Source organism: Hypanus sabinus, chromosome 4, assembly GCF_030144855.1.
Source record: "Hypanus sabinus isolate sHypSab1 chromosome 4, sHypSab1.hap1, whole genome shotgun sequence".
Classification (NCBI taxonomy): domain Eukaryota; kingdom Metazoa; phylum Chordata; class Chondrichthyes; order Myliobatiformes; family Dasyatidae; genus Hypanus; species Hypanus sabinus.
In genome coordinates, this window is record NC_082709.1 from 19713031 (window position 1) to 19729971 (window position 16941).

Genomic DNA, 16941 nt, shown 5'->3' on the forward strand with positions numbered 1-16941 from the left:
GTGCACCAGTGTTGATCGTCAGCAAGGTGGAGATGTTATCACCAATCTGCACAGATTGTGACCTTCTGGTTAGGAGATTGAGGATCCAATTGCAGAGAGTGGTACAGAGGCCCAGGTTCTGCAACTTCTCAATCAGGATTGTGGGAATGCTGGTATTAAATGCTGAGCTATATTTGACGAATGATATCCTGACATAGGTATTTGTGTTGTCCAGGTGGTCTGAAGCCATGTGGAGAGCCATTGAGATTGCATCTGCCATTGACCTATTGTAGCAAAAGGCAAATTGCAATGGGTCCAGGTCTTGCTGAGGCAGGAGTTCAGTCTAGTCGTGACCAACCTCTCAAAGCATTTCATCACTGTAGATATGAGTGCTATTGGGCGATAGTCATTAAGGCAGCTCACATTATTCTTCTTAGGTACTAGTATAATTGCTGCATTTATGAAGCAAGTGGGAACTTCCGCCACTAGCAGTGAGAAGTTGAAAATGAATACTTCCGCTAGTTGGTCAGCACAGGTTTTCAAAATCTTACCAGGTACTTCATCGGAACCTTGCACCTTGCGAGGGTTCACTCTCTTTAAAGACAGCCAAACATCGGCCTCTGAGACAGAGATTACAGGGTCATCAGGTGCAGCAGGGATCTTCACAGCTGTAGCTATATTCTCCCTTTCAAAGAGGGCATAGAAGGTGTTGAGTTCATCTGGTTGTGTAACATCGCTGCCATTCATGCTATTGGGTTTTGCTTTGTAGGAAGTAATGTCTTGCAAACCCTGCCAGAGTTGTCATACGTCCGATGTCACCTCCAACCTCATTCAAAATTGTATCTTTACCCTTGAAATAGCCCTCCACAAATCATACCTGGTTTTCTGGTACAGGCCTGGGTCGCCAGACTTGAATGCCACAGGTCTAGCCTTCAGCAGACGATGTACCTCCTGGCTTTTGGTTTGGGAATGTACAGTAAGTCTTTGTGGACACACACTCATCCACACAGGTTTTAATGAAGTCGGTAACAACTGCAGCATACTCATCCAGGTTCGAAGGTGAATCCCTGAACACAGTCCAGTCCACTGATTCAAAGCAGTCCTGCAGGTACTCCTGTGCTTCCCTTGTCCAAACCTTCTTGGTCCTCACTACTGGTGCTGCAGTCTTCAGTCTCTGCCTATACTCAGGGAGTAGAAGTACAGCCAGGTGATCAGACTTCCAGAAGTGAGGGCATGGAATAGCACAGTAGGTATTCTTGATGGTGGTGTAGCTATAGTCAAGTGTGTTGTTTCATCTGGTATTGCAAGTTTTCTGTTGATGGTAAATGCTTAGTGATTTTTTCAGACTGGCTAGGTTATATTCCCCTAAAACGATGGTGAAGGCATTAGGGTGAGCTGTGTCATGCATGTTTATCCCATTGCTCAAATCATCTGAAGCCTGATTGACGTTGGCCTGATTTGGAATGAATACTGCTACCAAAGGATGGCACTTAACTGCTAGATATTCTTGGTCTGGTGAACAGAATTGGGACAGCACTAATATATCTGTGCACCAAGAAGAGTTGATCGTGAGTCTCTCTACTTTTGAGAGCCTCTAAAGATCCATCCTGGCGATGTATAGTGCACCTGTCAATCTGAATCACTGCATCCAGTATGGAGGGGATTAACCAGGATTCCATGAAACAAAGGACACACGTGGTCCTAATGTCCCTCTGATTCAGCACTCTAGCTCTGAGATCATCAATTTTATTCACCAGAGTCTGCACATTTGCCAGCAAGATAGTCGGTATAGGAAGTTTAAAACGCCATTTTCTTAAACACACTTGTAACCCCGCTCTGCACACACGCTTCCTCTGTGGAATCCTAAATGGGCTCTTCCAAACACAATCGGTGTTGTTTCCATCAGTTTTAAGCAGCGATAGTCGGTTTAAATGCAGTAAGACATCTTTGTTGACTGCACTGGACTTGGAAGCAGTTGTGCATTATTGCTATATCAGGCTGAAACGTGACTATTTAATTGTATCCATTGAAAGTACTGCTCCTACATGAGTCACGCCTAGGCGCCCCAGAAGAACTTTACGTATCATTATCTAAAAATCTGTTTACTTAGCTTAGTATATATTCAAGCAGTCAGCCTGTACAGTTGTCTGGGAGAAGTTCCTCCTCAAATCCAGCCTAAGTCAGCCACCTGTCCTTCTCAAACTATGCCCTCTAGTTCTAGATTCCTCCTGAGGAAATACTATCATCTCAGCGTCTATATACATATCTTATCAATTTTCCTCAGCTTTTAGTAAACCTCACCTCCCTTTCTTCTGAATCTCAATGATTTCTCAGAACCTGCTCAATAATTCTTTGTTAGAGAACCCCTTCATCCCAGAAATCAAACAGGAGAAGTTTTCTTGAACAGTCCTCAATGCGGTTATATCCCACGATGATGGTATAGTAGGGTAGAGATTAGCACAATTCCTTACAGCACCTGCAATCCGAGTTCAATTCACACTGCTGTCTGTAAGCAGTTTGTACGTTCTCCCCACAACAGCGTGTCCTTCCACCCACAGTCCAAAGACATACCAGTTGATAGGTTAATTGGTCATTGTAAATGATCCTGTTATTAGGCTAGTGTTAAATCAGGGGTTGCTTGGCAGCATGGCTTGAAAGGCCGGAACTGTATCTCAATAAATAAACAAACAAAATAAAATTTAAAAAAACTTCAATGCAATATTCCAGGTCAGTTTTCACCCTCTACAGTTGGTTTAAGACTTACTACTTTGGCACTTTACCCACCCCCCCAACCCCCCCATGCCTCACCGCAGGAATAAAGTACAACATTCCATCTGCATTCCTAATTATGAGTTGTAGCTGCATGCTAACTTTGTTACATTTATGAGAACACCCAGATCCCACTATACAATACCAGTCAATAGTTTCCTTCTTTTATTCAATATTTGTTTTTCTATAATTTTTGACAATAATATGAAGATGCTTGTTTATTTTCACTGTTTAAATATCACCCTTATTTGCATTCTAAGTTATCAGTAAGAGTTGGCAGTTTAAACTATCAACAAAGCTACTTAACTCATGAAGCAGCTTCCATCAGCCAGCATCTGTTTTATCCTTTTCTTTCAAACAGCCTTCTTCTGGAAACTTCTGTCACCACACTCTGTTGCAATATGAGCCAGCATCTTGTCACACAAAACTATGCTTAAAGCGGTGACAGCGTTAAAGGAATAATTGTGGTAATTATCTTGGGGGGACCATTAACAGAAAGTATACCATTAACAGGTTTTACCTTCCTTTGACAGCAGGTCAAAAAAAATGGATTTCTTTTCTATCTTTATTCCTGTAATAAAAAATGAAATTGTACCATGAAGTAAACAAAATTTCTCAATGTTAGTATGTGGATGTATACTTCTGGTATGCCAACAAACGTGCCCTAAAATAGATATGATGTACTAAGAATGGTGACGGGCACGTATCAATCCTTACTTTTGAAATATTCAGATTATTTTAGAGCAAGTTATTTTCCATAGCAGAAATCTAAAGTCCCACATGCCTAATTAACAAAAACTGTAATTTGAATATACTCTTAAAATGTAATTCTCCTTCAACTGACAATAATTCTCACATGACCACTTTGATTCATTTCCAGTCCAATGTACTTAAAACACTTACACAGAACTGGTTGCCTTTCTATTCACTAAACTTCATAGTGGAGGTTTACACCATTCAATTCCGATTCCTATCCATTATTGTTTACAACTACATGTCCTCCTGTCTTTGGCCTCGAAAAAGTTGTGCTGAATGGATACATAGCTCAAGACTGTTTAGAATTTTTGCTGCTTCAAGCTTCCTTTTGATTCTTCCAAAGAAAGCAACAAAAACTGTTTGTGTTGAAGTAGCATCTTCAATGTGGCAAAAATCCTAAGCTCCTTTGTGAAACACTGATCAAACAAAATACGGCATTGTGATTAAGCTATAGGAAGATATCTGAGACTAGTTCAATTCAGTTCCCATATTAATGTACTGCTTGGTTGTCATATTCTATATAACAACTTCAGGACATTATGGATATTATCTCAAAGTCTATTAATAATCTTATTTCCATACAGTCACTCCTTATTGAAGTTATTCTCAGCAATTAGGGTTGTGTCACAATGGACAATCATTCAAATATCACATCGATATATAATCAAAAGCATTAATAGCAAATTATAAAATCTACATTGAGAATTTCTTTGGAGATTTTCTTGATAATTCATCCACAGAGTATCATCTTATGCCTTATTAATAGGATTCTGCATAATATATCCAACATCAGACTGACAACGTGGGAATGTTGGTCATGGAGTCACCTCAAGTTTACATGTGCCATTTAGGTTGTAAATGGTCTACATAAATCTTAAGTTGTTATCCTTCGTTAACAAATTTTCAAATTATATGGATCAATGATAGATAAATAGAGGTGAAGCACATCTGAATGATAATCCAACTGAAGATGGGGCAAATGCCGACTTCCTTTCCTATTATTCATACTTCTCATTTCTACTTAACACAGCTGATACTTCTTACTGAAATTATCCACAGTAGGCTGAGAGTGCAAAAGCAAATACTTAAAAGTCCCATAAAATTACAGTTAAAAATGGACGGATAATAAAAAAGTCAGAAGAGCAAGAGGAATGAGAGATCGAGTTAGCCACACAAGCATTCAGTCTTAAGTGAGATATGAGACTGGAATTATGTTGCCAGCTTTATATCACTGCATAGAGGAAACAGCTACTCATCAACATGAAAATGGTAAAACAAAGGCCATTGGAGATAGTGTGCAGATGAAATTGCAAAGCAACCAAAGTGTTTTGACATAGCTTAAGACAATGCAAGCTGCAATTCATGAATGTAGCCTCCTTTCAGGAAGATATAAAACATCAAAAGAAATTAATTTGTAAAAGTAACTATCAGTTACTCTTCCATTTTTAGCGTTGTGATCTTCAGAGCCAGAAGATATTCTAGAACCTGGTCCAAGCAGTGTTAATTAATTCTTTAAAAACAGTTATTTCAAGGATTATTACTTGAATTAAAGGAATCAAATATATAATGAATAACAAGTGTAATAACTCCAAATGCATTATGAAATTTGTTCATCTAGTAGCATTTCAGAAAGGCACATTTAATGTCATAACAGAAAAAATTCAAGTCTTATATTGGTGCAAAAAAGAAATATTAATTTTTCACCATAAACATAAAGAGGTTGGATGCATCTCAGGAGGAAGAAATAATGGACCATACTTCTCCACCAATATTCAGGACAATTGGTGGGAATTTCCTTAGAAATCATCAATTCCATTTCCGCACTGTAGCTTTTTCTTGCCAACTTCTCTATTTTCTTCATCAAATTCAACTACACTCAACTACAGGAACAACCTACACGAGTCAATTAACTTACTAACATGTCTTTCAGATGTGCGAGGAATCCAAAACTCTTGGAGGAAACTCAGGATGTGTCAACTGATTAACATGCACAGTCCACCCAGGAAGCTTCCAAGGTCAGGATGAAATGGGGTTAAGTGGCAGCAGCACTAACTGTGGTCCCACTCTGCCACTTACATGAGAATCAGACTCAGGTTTAATATCACCAGCATATGTCGAGAAATTTGTTGACTTTGCGCCAACAGTACAGCGCAATACATAATAATATAAAAAAGTGAATTACAATAAGTATGTAGAAATTGAATAAGTAATGCAAAAAGAGAATTTTTTAAAAAATAGGGAGGTAGTGTTCATGGGTTCAATGTACATTCAGAAATTGGTTAGTAGAGAGGAAGAAACTGTTCCTGAATGTTTGAGTGTGTGCCTTCAAGCTTCTGTAACTCCTTCCTGATGGTAGCAAAGACAAGATGGCATATCCTGGATGATGGGGGTCTTTAATGATTGATGCTACCTTTTTAAGGCATGGCTCCTTGAAGTTGTCCTGGCTACTGTAGAGGCTAATGCTCATGTTGGAGCTGACTAAGTTTACAAGTGTCTGTAACTTACTTTGATTCTGTACAGTAGTGCTCCCCATACCAGACGGTGATGCAGCCAGCTAAAATGCTCTCCACTGTATATCTGTAGAAATTTCTGAATGATTTCGATGACATACCAAGTCTTCTCAAGATCCTAATGAAATGTAGCCACTGATAGGCTTCTTTGTAGCTGCATCAATATGTTGAGCCCAAGTTAGACCTTTAGGGATATTGACACCCAGGAACTTGAAATTGCTCACTTTTTCCACTTCTGAGCCCTCTTTAGGACTGGTGTGGGTTCCCTCACCTTACCCTTTCTGAAGTCCACAATCAGCTCTTTGGTCATACTGAAGTTGAGTGTAAGGTTGTTGCTGCATCACCACTCGACCATCTGATCTATCTTGCTCCTGTACGTCTTCTCATCACCAGCTAAAATTATGCCAACAATGGTTGTATTGTGAGCAAATTTAAGATGACATTTGGGCTGTGCCTAGCCGCACAGTCACGGGTGTAGAGAGAGTACAGCAGCATTCTACTGAATGCCTCCAAAAGTCCTTTCATTTGGAGTTTGCACATATGCATGAAATTTGCCAGGGAAAGGAAAAACTACAGAAATAACTGCTCTGCTATACGCCACTTAGCAAAACCAGCATTTTAATATTCTTGAGTGACAAATGACATCATCCTTATCAATTATCTTCTTCATGTAAATAGGCAGTAGACCGTTCAGATTTTGAAGATAATTTTTAAGCAAGTCTTCTGTGATACGTGCCAAAGACAAAATTAGTGTTTTCTTGCTGAAATAGATTTCTGTTTACTTGAGTGCTTATTTATTAGCTTTTGATGCCATGAAGTAATATTTGTTTCTTTTGAGAGTCAATATTATATTATTGCTAAAACTGTAAGTAAACAAAGTACTGACAAAAAAGCAGGGCTAAAAATTTAATTTGGTTGTGCATTTATTTAATAGATATCTGCCAGTCAATTGAATTGAATTCTAAAATCTATCAGTAACTATAATCAGCCTTCCCATGCACACATAAAACATAATATGAAATTCAATTACTGGTAAAACATATATCCGTTCACAGGGACAGCTGGGCAGGCAGCTGTGATGTCCATTGGCATGTAATTTACATCTGATGCCACTGAAACAACTTTGGATTGTGCATACATATCGAAGATAGAATGTGGGCTTCACCAGTTGATTTTAATGGGAAGATGAATATTGGAGTCCTTCCCTGGGCTGTTGCTATGGTGCCCAACCCCCAAAACAAACATGAAATCATTTCCAATTAACTCCATCTGTCCTATGTTCCAGCTAAGGCCTTCTGTTTGCTTTAGCATTGGTGTCTGGTGCAGTAGGCAGGTGAGGCAGGTGTGGTATTAGGTGGCCACAAGTGCAGAGATTTCAGCCTCCCTTACTCCACCCCCACAAATGATGACCTCCAAATCCACAATGTCTAACTGTCCATCTGAGAATGACTTCCAAATTTGTTCCAACTTTCCTATATAAGTTTGTTGTTTTCTGGCTCAGGGCTTGAAGCAATTATTCCTGTTGTAAAATATTGTTTTAAGAGCTCCTGCCACAACCAGGGACTGCATATTTAACAATGTGCTTCCCAATATTCAGCCTGTCTAAAAGTCCAGGAAATGCTCCTCTTCTATATCTGAAACTTTGCAAGTTAAATGCATGAGAGCATTATACTCTGTTACCCTGTAAATAAAAACTGGTGTCAGCATCCCATGCAATGTCACCTGTTAAAAATTCCAGCAATACCTAGCAATACCTAGCAGATACCTGGCAATTGAATGAAATACAGAGGCATTAATGCCTTCTTGTGCATGAAACACAAAAAGTTAACTGGCTGGTGCAGCAAGTTTTTAGGAAGGTAAATGCAATAGGAGATTAGAAATAAAGAAGGATTATTACAGCTATACAGGGTATAGTTTACTGTGTGCAATTTTGGGCTCCTTATTTAAGAAAGGATGTGCTGACATTGGAGAGGGTTCAGAGAAGATTCACTAGAATGATTCTGGGAATGAGAGGGTTAACATATGAAGACCATTTGACCACTCTTGGACTGTACTCATTGGAGTTTAGAAGAATAAGGGGGGACCTCATAGAAACAATTTGAATGTTGAAAGGCATGGACAGAGTGGATGTGGCAAAGTTGTTTCCCATGGTGGGGGAGTCTAGTACGAGAGGACATGACTTGAGGATTGCAGGGCACCCATTCAGAACAGAGGTGCGCAAAAATTTTTTTAGCCAGAGGGTGGTGAATCTATGGAATTTGTTGCCACGGGCAGCAATGGAGGCCAAGTCATTGGGTGCATTTAAGGCAGAGATTGATAGGTATTTGAGTAGTCAGGGCATCAAAGGTTATGGTGAGAAGGCGGGGGAATGGGACTAAAGGGGAGATTAGATCAGCTCATGAAGAAATGGCGGAGCAGACTTGATGGGCCGAATGGCCAACCTCTGCTCCTTTGTCTTATGGTCTTATGGTATTGATAAGGTTATACCTACAGTACAGTATCGGTCTCAGTTAAGAAACGGCATATGAGATTTGGGGAGAGATCCAGAGATTCACTAGGCTAATTTCTGTGATGAGATGGTTGTCCTATTATGAGCAGCTTAGAAGATGGATCTTTATTCTTCAGACAGCAGAAACATGAAGAACGATGAATTGAATCCTATTGGGAGCATGACAGATGTTGAGAAGTTTCCACTAGTAGGAGAGTCTTGAACAAGGGAAACTAGTTGCAAGGTGATTAAGAAATCCTTTAAAATCTGTATGTTTTATTTCCCAACCTTGGGAAATTGTGAAAATGAGATCACTGAGGGTATATGAAGAGGAGTTACATAAATTTTGGAAGATCAGTCAATTCAGGGCTATGGGAAACAGGCAGAGAGGAGAATATGAAACTTGAAGCAGATCAGCTACGAACATATTGAACAGTAGGACAGATCTGCAGGGACAGGTGGCCGAGCTGTGCTTTTATTTTCCTGTGGTTTTGTACTCAACTTCATAGTGATCAGAATGTAAAATTAAAATGGCCACTTTGCACTACAAAGGACAATTTTGAAGTAATTGGGTTCCTTCTCGTATAATTTATGTTTAGTTTATGTTTTTCTCATGAATGTATCTGTAATGATATGTGCCTGTGATGCTGCGATGCAATTACACAAGCCTTAGGACCCACACCATGAGTCTCAGGAACAGGTATTAGCCTATGTTGGCTCCCACTGTTTACTTCTTTGATTAGAATATTTAATTTTTACTTTATTTGCAGTTTAATAATTATCTACTTGTATCTTAAGCAGTTCTTCTATGTATATGCAAGTTTAATATGCCTCTTGTGGTTAAAAAGTATAATTGTGGAAAGCTCTGGAAGCTTCTTTGGTCTGCATTATTTGAATAATGATTTACCTACTGAATAACACACACAAAATGCTGGAGGAACTCAGCAGGCCAGGCAGCATCAATGGAAAAAAGTACAGTCGACATTTTGGGCTGAGAACCTTCGGCACTACTGGAGAAAAAAGGGCTGAGCTGTAAATTTTAAAAGAAAGGAGCAGGGGAGAGAGAAACACTAGGTGATTGGTGAAACCTGGAGGGGGAGGATGAAGTTAAAAGCTGGGAAGTTGATTGATGAAAGAGACAGAAGACCACGGAAGAAAGAAAAAGTGAGGAGGAGCACTAGAGGGAGATGATAGGCAGGCAAGGAGTTAAGGTGAGAAAGGGAAAAGGGGGATGGAAATGGTGAAGGAGGGTTGTGGGGAGCATTACCAGAAGTTTGAGAAATCAGTGTTATTGCCATCAGGTTGGAGGTTACCCAAATGGAATATAATGTGTTGTTCCCCCAACCAAAGTGTAGCCTCATCGTGACAGAGGAGGAGGCCATGGATAGACATATCAGAATGGGAAGTGGAATTAAAATTGGTGGCCACTGGGAGATCCCACTTGTTCTGGCAGATGGAGCGCAGATGTTCATTGAAGTGGTCTCCCAATCTACAGCGGTTCTCACTGATATACTGGAGGCCATACCGGGAGCACTGTACATAGTAAATGGCCTCAACAGACTCACTCACAGGTGAAGTTCACCTCACCTGGAAAGACTGCTTAAGGCTCTGGATGGTAGTGAGGGAGGAGGTTTAGGGGCAGTTGTAGTACCCATTTTGCTTGCAAGGATGTGCCGGGAGGAACGAATGGACAAGGGAGTTGTGTAGGGAGCGATCCCTGTAGAAAGCAGAAAGTGAAGTGGTGGGAAAGATGTCCTTAGTGGGGATCCTGTTGGAGGTGGCGGACGTTTTAGAGAATTATGTGCTGGACATAGAGGCTGGTGGGATGGTAGGTGAGCGCAGGAGGAACCCTATCCCTCATAGGGTGATGGGAGGATGGGGTAAGAGAAGGTGTGCATAAAATGGAAGAGATACAGTTGAGGCATCTGAATTTGAATGGATTTTTTTCCTTATCTATGGGTATAAAATAGCTAAATACAAAGCAGTACTTCTTATTCTTAGTTCTTTTGACTACTCTTTGCTTAGCAGACTTTTATCACTGTCTGTTTTAGCTTTCCTTTGTTCCATTAACTCTTAATAAAATGACTGTGAAGCTACAGCTTCTTCCTGACTTCTGAAAGAAATGTGGATTAAAACATCAGGATCTAACACTTTCAACCATCAGGTTCCTGAAGTAGCATGGATATCTTCATTCACCAGGACTATATCCTGATTCTACAACCTGCAGGCTCATTTTCAAGGAATCCTAGCAACTGTTGTTCTCAGTATTAATTTTATTTGCACAGTTTGTCTTGTTTTGCACGTTGGTTGCATGTCAGTATTTGTTTATGTATTTTTTGCAATGCATTTCTTTTTGTCTTGCAAATACCTTAAAGTAGTATATGGTAACATATGGACTGTGAAAGTAAATTTACTTTGAACTTATAAACTTTGAGTAAGTGTTTCATTGCACCTGTGCATACATGTCATTGTGAATATGACAATGAACTCACTCACCTTTGTCTTTGACTTTGAAGTGCTCGCTCATGACACTGCAAAAATAGAAGAAATGCTTGGTACAAAATTAAATGGATATTGAAGTGCTAGTTTAATCTGGCAATGGGATTTGATAGTAATTGTTCTTAGAGATTGAGGCAGATGAAGAATTTATGATGGGTGTATGTGTTTTCTCATATTTGTACAGTTTAATTCATGCCACATTACATGAGTTTTACTCACTGAATTTGGAATAAGCAGGAAAATAGTTTGAGTCAAGGAAATGGAAAGGAAAACAATATAATAGGAAGTGCTTTTTGAATGTTAGGATAATGCTATGATTTGGGGCAGAGAAGATGGATCTTGGGTTTCTAATGTTTTAGTGGCTAAATAACAAACAGGTTGTTACTGAACATAAAATGCATTTATGTCCAGGCACAGATGTTCTTTATCAACAAAGAACCCAAAAAGTGCAACAAAAAAACAGGCATGAGAAGAGTTGAAAATAGACTGTTAGTTAACAGGTCTCTTCTGTAGCATCATATGCTTTTACTGATGTGGTAAACAGAAGATCTGTGAAAAGATTGCCTTCCTGTGATCATTTGGGGACAAACCCATTACCAACCACCAAAAGCATCACTAAGAAAAGCAGCAGTTTGTGCCTACATGGATTAATGTAGAATAATAAGTGTGGAATTATACTTTTGAGAAATGTGCTATATTAATTGAGAAATATTACATGAACTATAGCTAAATAATAAAATGCATTATTACCATTTTTCTAAAATAAACTTTATATTACTTGCTGATATATTTAATGAAAATCCTTTGAAATAAGATTTATGTAACTTCTAATTTCAGTTGTTTACTCTGGCTTTTGAAAAGGTTCAAATGTTCATCACTAAAATTTTAAATCACTTCGGTAGATTTACCATGCTGGCAGAACTCCAGCAACCTCTCTTTGATGTGACTGTCAGCAGAAGCAGAGACTTCTCCCTAGGAATAGCACTTGACTAGAACACTTTAGAAGCAACTTCAACAAACCGGCAACAAGTAACAACTTGAACGTAGTTACCTCATAATAAAAACAGATTTTGCCAGTCATTCTTTTGTGTATTCAGAGCTTGATGACTCTGATATTGTCAATAATTGATATTTATCCAATTTAACAATCGGATATGCTTATGTAAGAAGTTGAAAAATCCAATGCAAATTACAAAATTAAACTAAACACAGAATGTAATCGTTAGATAGTTATCTATATCATATTCTGGTTATGTATAAAGAAGCATATGACGCAATGCAGACAAAATTCAAAGTAGATACATATCATTCACTAAATATGGTCATAGAGGGGTTCAGTAGAGGAACAGGCCCTTCAGCCCATCATGTCCATTCTGACTATCAAATATCCTCTATATCATCCCAAAGCATTGTAAGATTGATTCCATAGCCTATCATGTCTTGACAATTGAAGTGATATCCAAATGCCATTAAATGCTGTGAAAATAACTACCTTCACTAGTTTCTCAGGCAATGCTTTCTAGATTGAAACCACCCTCTAGGTGAAAAGAATTCCTCAGATATCCTCGAAATCTTCAATTTCTCTGATTAATCCTATACCTTCTAAATATTTCTACAATGGGGTAACTTTTTTTTCTATCTGAACTATCCATGCCTCTCGAAAGTTTGAATACCCCTATCAGGGTCTCCTTCAGCTTTTTCTTCTCCAAGCAAAATACAGCCAGTCTATCCAGTTTCTCCCAGTTGCTGAAGCATGCCAGCAATGTTCTGATGAATCTTTTGTACAATCACATTTTCCGATAAAATGGCAATTGGAACTGCACACAATTTCCAGCCTAACCAATAAAAAATGAAATTTAACCAAGACCTTTCTGCTTTTATGCCTTATGATCTGGCTAATGAATGCAACTATCCCATATGCCTTTCTCACCACCTATTTATGTATACTGCTAACTTTAGAGAAGGCCCTACCATTCATGGTAAATATTCCACCATTATTAGACTCCCAATCTCCCCCCCCCCTTCCCCATCACCTTACACTTACCAGGATTAAATTTTGTCTCTCATTCCCCCGCTCATTTTACCAGTTGACATCAACCCGTAACATAAAACTGCTCTTACCATTGTCAACTACACCATCAATCTTACATATACATATTGCCTCATGTCTACTTAGTTAGTAACAATACATATAATAACTGCACAACTTCCGCCATCTCCAAAGGGTCCCTACCACTAAACGTATCCTTATCTCCCCCACCTCTGCTTTCTGTGGGGATTGGTCCCTCCACAATTCCCTTGTCCATTCATCCCTTCCCACTAATTTATATTTGCACATTTGCTTGTGCAATGAAATAACCTATTAGAATCATTAAAAAACTATTACTTGTCAGCCCATTCCAGATTTACTTATTGCTGTGTCAAGACCTCACAAAAACTTACAGAATATACCGATTTGTCCAAAAAGGTTATTTGCAAGATCAATGTATAAGCAAAGTTTCAGTCATATCTTCCAAGAGTTTCACACCTCAGAATTTGTGACACATTTCAACAAAGTGATGCCCAGACATTTACTGTGTTATGATCCCAGCCCCCTCCTTTGGGAGAATCGCAAGAGCACCTGTCAAAGGGGGGGGGGGTCAGTAGACCCAGTAGGAGAGAGAGAGAGAGAAACGTGCCAAATTGCACGTCCCACCTGGGATGCAGAATAAGACGACAGCGACTATTGTCTCATGGAGACCACGTGAAAAGCCCTCGGGCAAGGTGGGCTGGTTGAGAGAGAGATTGCATCATCCCAACCTGATTGACACCTGCAACCCCGTGAGGAAGTATAAAGGAGAGTCTCAGGGGGACAGCCCCCTCAGACGCACCAAGAAGACACGAGAGTGTTCCCACAGCAGCGGGAAGCCATTCTGAAGGAAGCCACGTGCGTTAGATTCCGGGATTGGAATTTGTGGCTGGAATCACAGAAAACCGCTTTTAACTAACATCGGGGAGAGGAAACCAACGCTCCCCCAATTTCACGGAAGCTTTATCAAGACTCGGCAAGTTCTTTCTCTTCTCCCCCAATCTCTCTCTCTCCGTCGCCCCACGTGAAACCCAGCGATTTTCAAAGGGCTGAGGCCTGCAGACTTTCTGAGTGACTTTTATATTTCCAACGGACAATCTATTAACCCCTAGACAACAGCAGAGCTCACTTCTTAATGATGATTATTACTATACCCGCGCTTTAGATTGAGTGTTGACGATGTACACTATCTGAATGTATGTATTAACCCTACTTTTGTGTCCCTTTATAAATAAAAACGTTTGAAAATAGTGACATCAGACTTCAACGGACCTCTCTATCTTTGCTGGTAAGTTCTCCAGTTACGGGATTCGTAACAACTGAAACCAGGTTTGGTTTATAAATCACCTGAATGTCCGTCATTGTAGACTTTGATTCTATTTTTCTGCATTTACGTCACGATTCAAACATCTAAAGAATGTAATCCCCACCTGGAAATATAAGATTCCCTGGTAAACACTTCTGATGTGCCCAGATAGTATTGATGAGCATGTTAAATACCGATGGATCCATAAGGCTAACTTAAATTCAGAAGTCTCTTTTTCTGTAATCATTCTCTTTCAATTCCTGTAATCACATAAGTAAGAAGAGTATGGTTAACTACATGCATTAGCCAGATGACTCTGCAAAAGCAATTTGTAGCCCATAGCTTTAGTACTGCAGCGTGTCTCTGCCAATGTACAAACCATGAGGAAACTGAGGGGAGAGAGATGAAGTTATTGTTCAGTGATGCTTTTTTTTCTCAGATATGCACTCCACTCCTCCTGGTTATTGAGAATACACACAAGTCATAATAGACTAAATAGGGATCTAAATGTCTGGGTCCAGGGCCCACAGCCTTGAAAATACAAATAGTTAGAGACAATTAAATACCAATAGATGAACTGTCTAAGCAAAAAGATGCTGTTAAAGAAACCTCAGAGTGTTCAAGAATTAGTTTGTTCACAAATGGCATTTCATTTCTCTATGTAGTGAATCTGTTTCAACAGGGGAACAGAGGGAGGGGAGTTTTGTTCTTTCCCAAAGGTAACTCCATTGGAAATACGTAACTTCAATGACATTGTCTATCCTGTTGAATTGAAATCTTATTGTAAGATAGCTCAATTTTAAACATTGAAATGATGTCTGGTTACTTTGAAGGTAATTAGATCAGTAATGTAATATAATAGAATTGTATCAAAGAACAAACACAAATCCCAACACAACACATTCAAATCGCTGAAGAAACTCAGCTGGTCAGGCAGCATCTATGGACAAGGTTGGATAGATTTTGGCAAAGTAAGGGACATAAGATTATGGGGAATAGGCAGGAAGGTGGAGCTGGGTCCATGGCCAGATCAGCCGTGATCTTATTGAATGGTGGAGCAGGCTCGATGGGCCAGATGGCCTACTCCTGCTTCTGTTTCTTATGTAAAAGAGTAAACACAACATTTCGAGACTGGTCAGGGTGTTGGGGCTGGAGGAGAGGGACAGACCAGCATTCTGCTCACTACTCATGAGTTTTACTCATCTCTGGGCTGAACTAAGGTTGTGACCTGCAACTGACAGGCACCTGGGTCAGGTATGACTGGCTTCGTGGCTGTGGACTCACTTTGGTAAATTTCACTTCTCAGTATTATTTGCTGACTTTTATTGGTTGCACAATTAGTTTTTCTCTGCACATCCTGATGAAGGACTTCAGCCCGAAACATCGACTGTTTACTCTTTCCCATAGGTGCTGGCAGGCCTGCTGAGTTCCTCCAGCATCTTGTGTGTGTTGCTTTGGATTTCCAGCATCTGCAGATTTTCTTGTGTTTGTGACACAGGTACCAGGCAGGAGCCGAGAGAGCTGAAGCCCTGTATGCTCAGGCACAGAGGGTGGAGGTGGGGGCAAAGGGGTGAAACATAGCCTTACATCAAAGGGAAGCTAATATTGTTCTTTCTGAAAGGTACAACCTCACAACCATCAGACCAAAGGTCAGTCAGCTGAATGAGTGCACAGGGCTTCACTCATGTCATTCACACCATGGCAGCATCTACCACATCATGGTCACCTTAGTCTCTCAACTTGAGCAATTTCACTGCAGACACCACCACCCTGGCACTGGTGAGACACAGTGATGCCTTACTGGCAGTAAACAAATCTACTAACTTCTCTATTAATCACGCTTTTTCTGGTAAATGATCACTTTAATCAATAGCCTGTAAGTTCCCTTTTGGTGTTGTGCTTTTGAAGTGCTTGTACAACCTGGCCATTTTGCCGTGTGAACTGAAGTCTCGAAGGTGCCGGATGGTTGAAGTGTAGTGCGTATGAGCCAATTCAAGGTAGCTGGACCTGCGCCCAGTAGCAAGGAATGAACCCAGGTTTGGCCAATTTAAGTGTCGGGCCAGATTGTAAAGGTCAGGGTGTCAGGGCTAGAAGAGAAGCTCACTGCTCACGAAGTTTACTTGCCTCTACACTAAATAAAGCTGCAACCTGCAACTAATGGGCACCTGGATCAGCTGTGACTGACTTCATGTCTGTGACTTGCTTCTTGGCTGTGAACTTCACTTCTCAATGTTATTTACTTACTTTTGTTATTTGCGTAATTAGTTTTTTCCCCTCTCTCTACACATTGGATGCTTTTTGGTCTTTCTTAATGGGCTTTATTCAGTTCCTTTGCTTTGTGGCTGCCTGTAAGGAGACAGAGGTTATACAATATATAGTATACATATTTTGATAATAAATGTACTTTGAACTCTGAATTAGTTCTCATCGTTTATGACCACCCTGAAACAGACATTTATTTTAACCCAACAGTCAGTAATTCAAGATTTGCCCGTTATAAAATGAGAAAGAGTGAGACGCTCACCAGCCCTATGCTAGTAATTTTCTAAGTTCCAAAGGGCTCAAG

At 39.9% G+C, this 16941-nt stretch overlaps 1 long non-coding RNA gene across 1 annotated transcript in view; it reads right to left on the reverse strand.

Moving 5' to 3' along the window:
* The window catches only part of LOC132392213 (uncharacterized), a 124433-nt gene extending 107710 nt beyond the window's left edge, over nucleotides 1–16723 (reverse strand). The window contains exons 1-2 of the long non-coding RNA XR_009511448.1: nucleotides 16620–16723; nucleotides 14500–14635 (exon numbers count right to left, since the gene is read on the reverse strand). This is a non-coding gene — a long non-coding RNA (uncharacterized LOC132392213). The remainder of the gene's footprint in view (nucleotides 1–14499; nucleotides 14636–16619) is intronic.
* Between the last annotated feature and the right edge of the window lie 218 nt (nucleotides 16724–16941).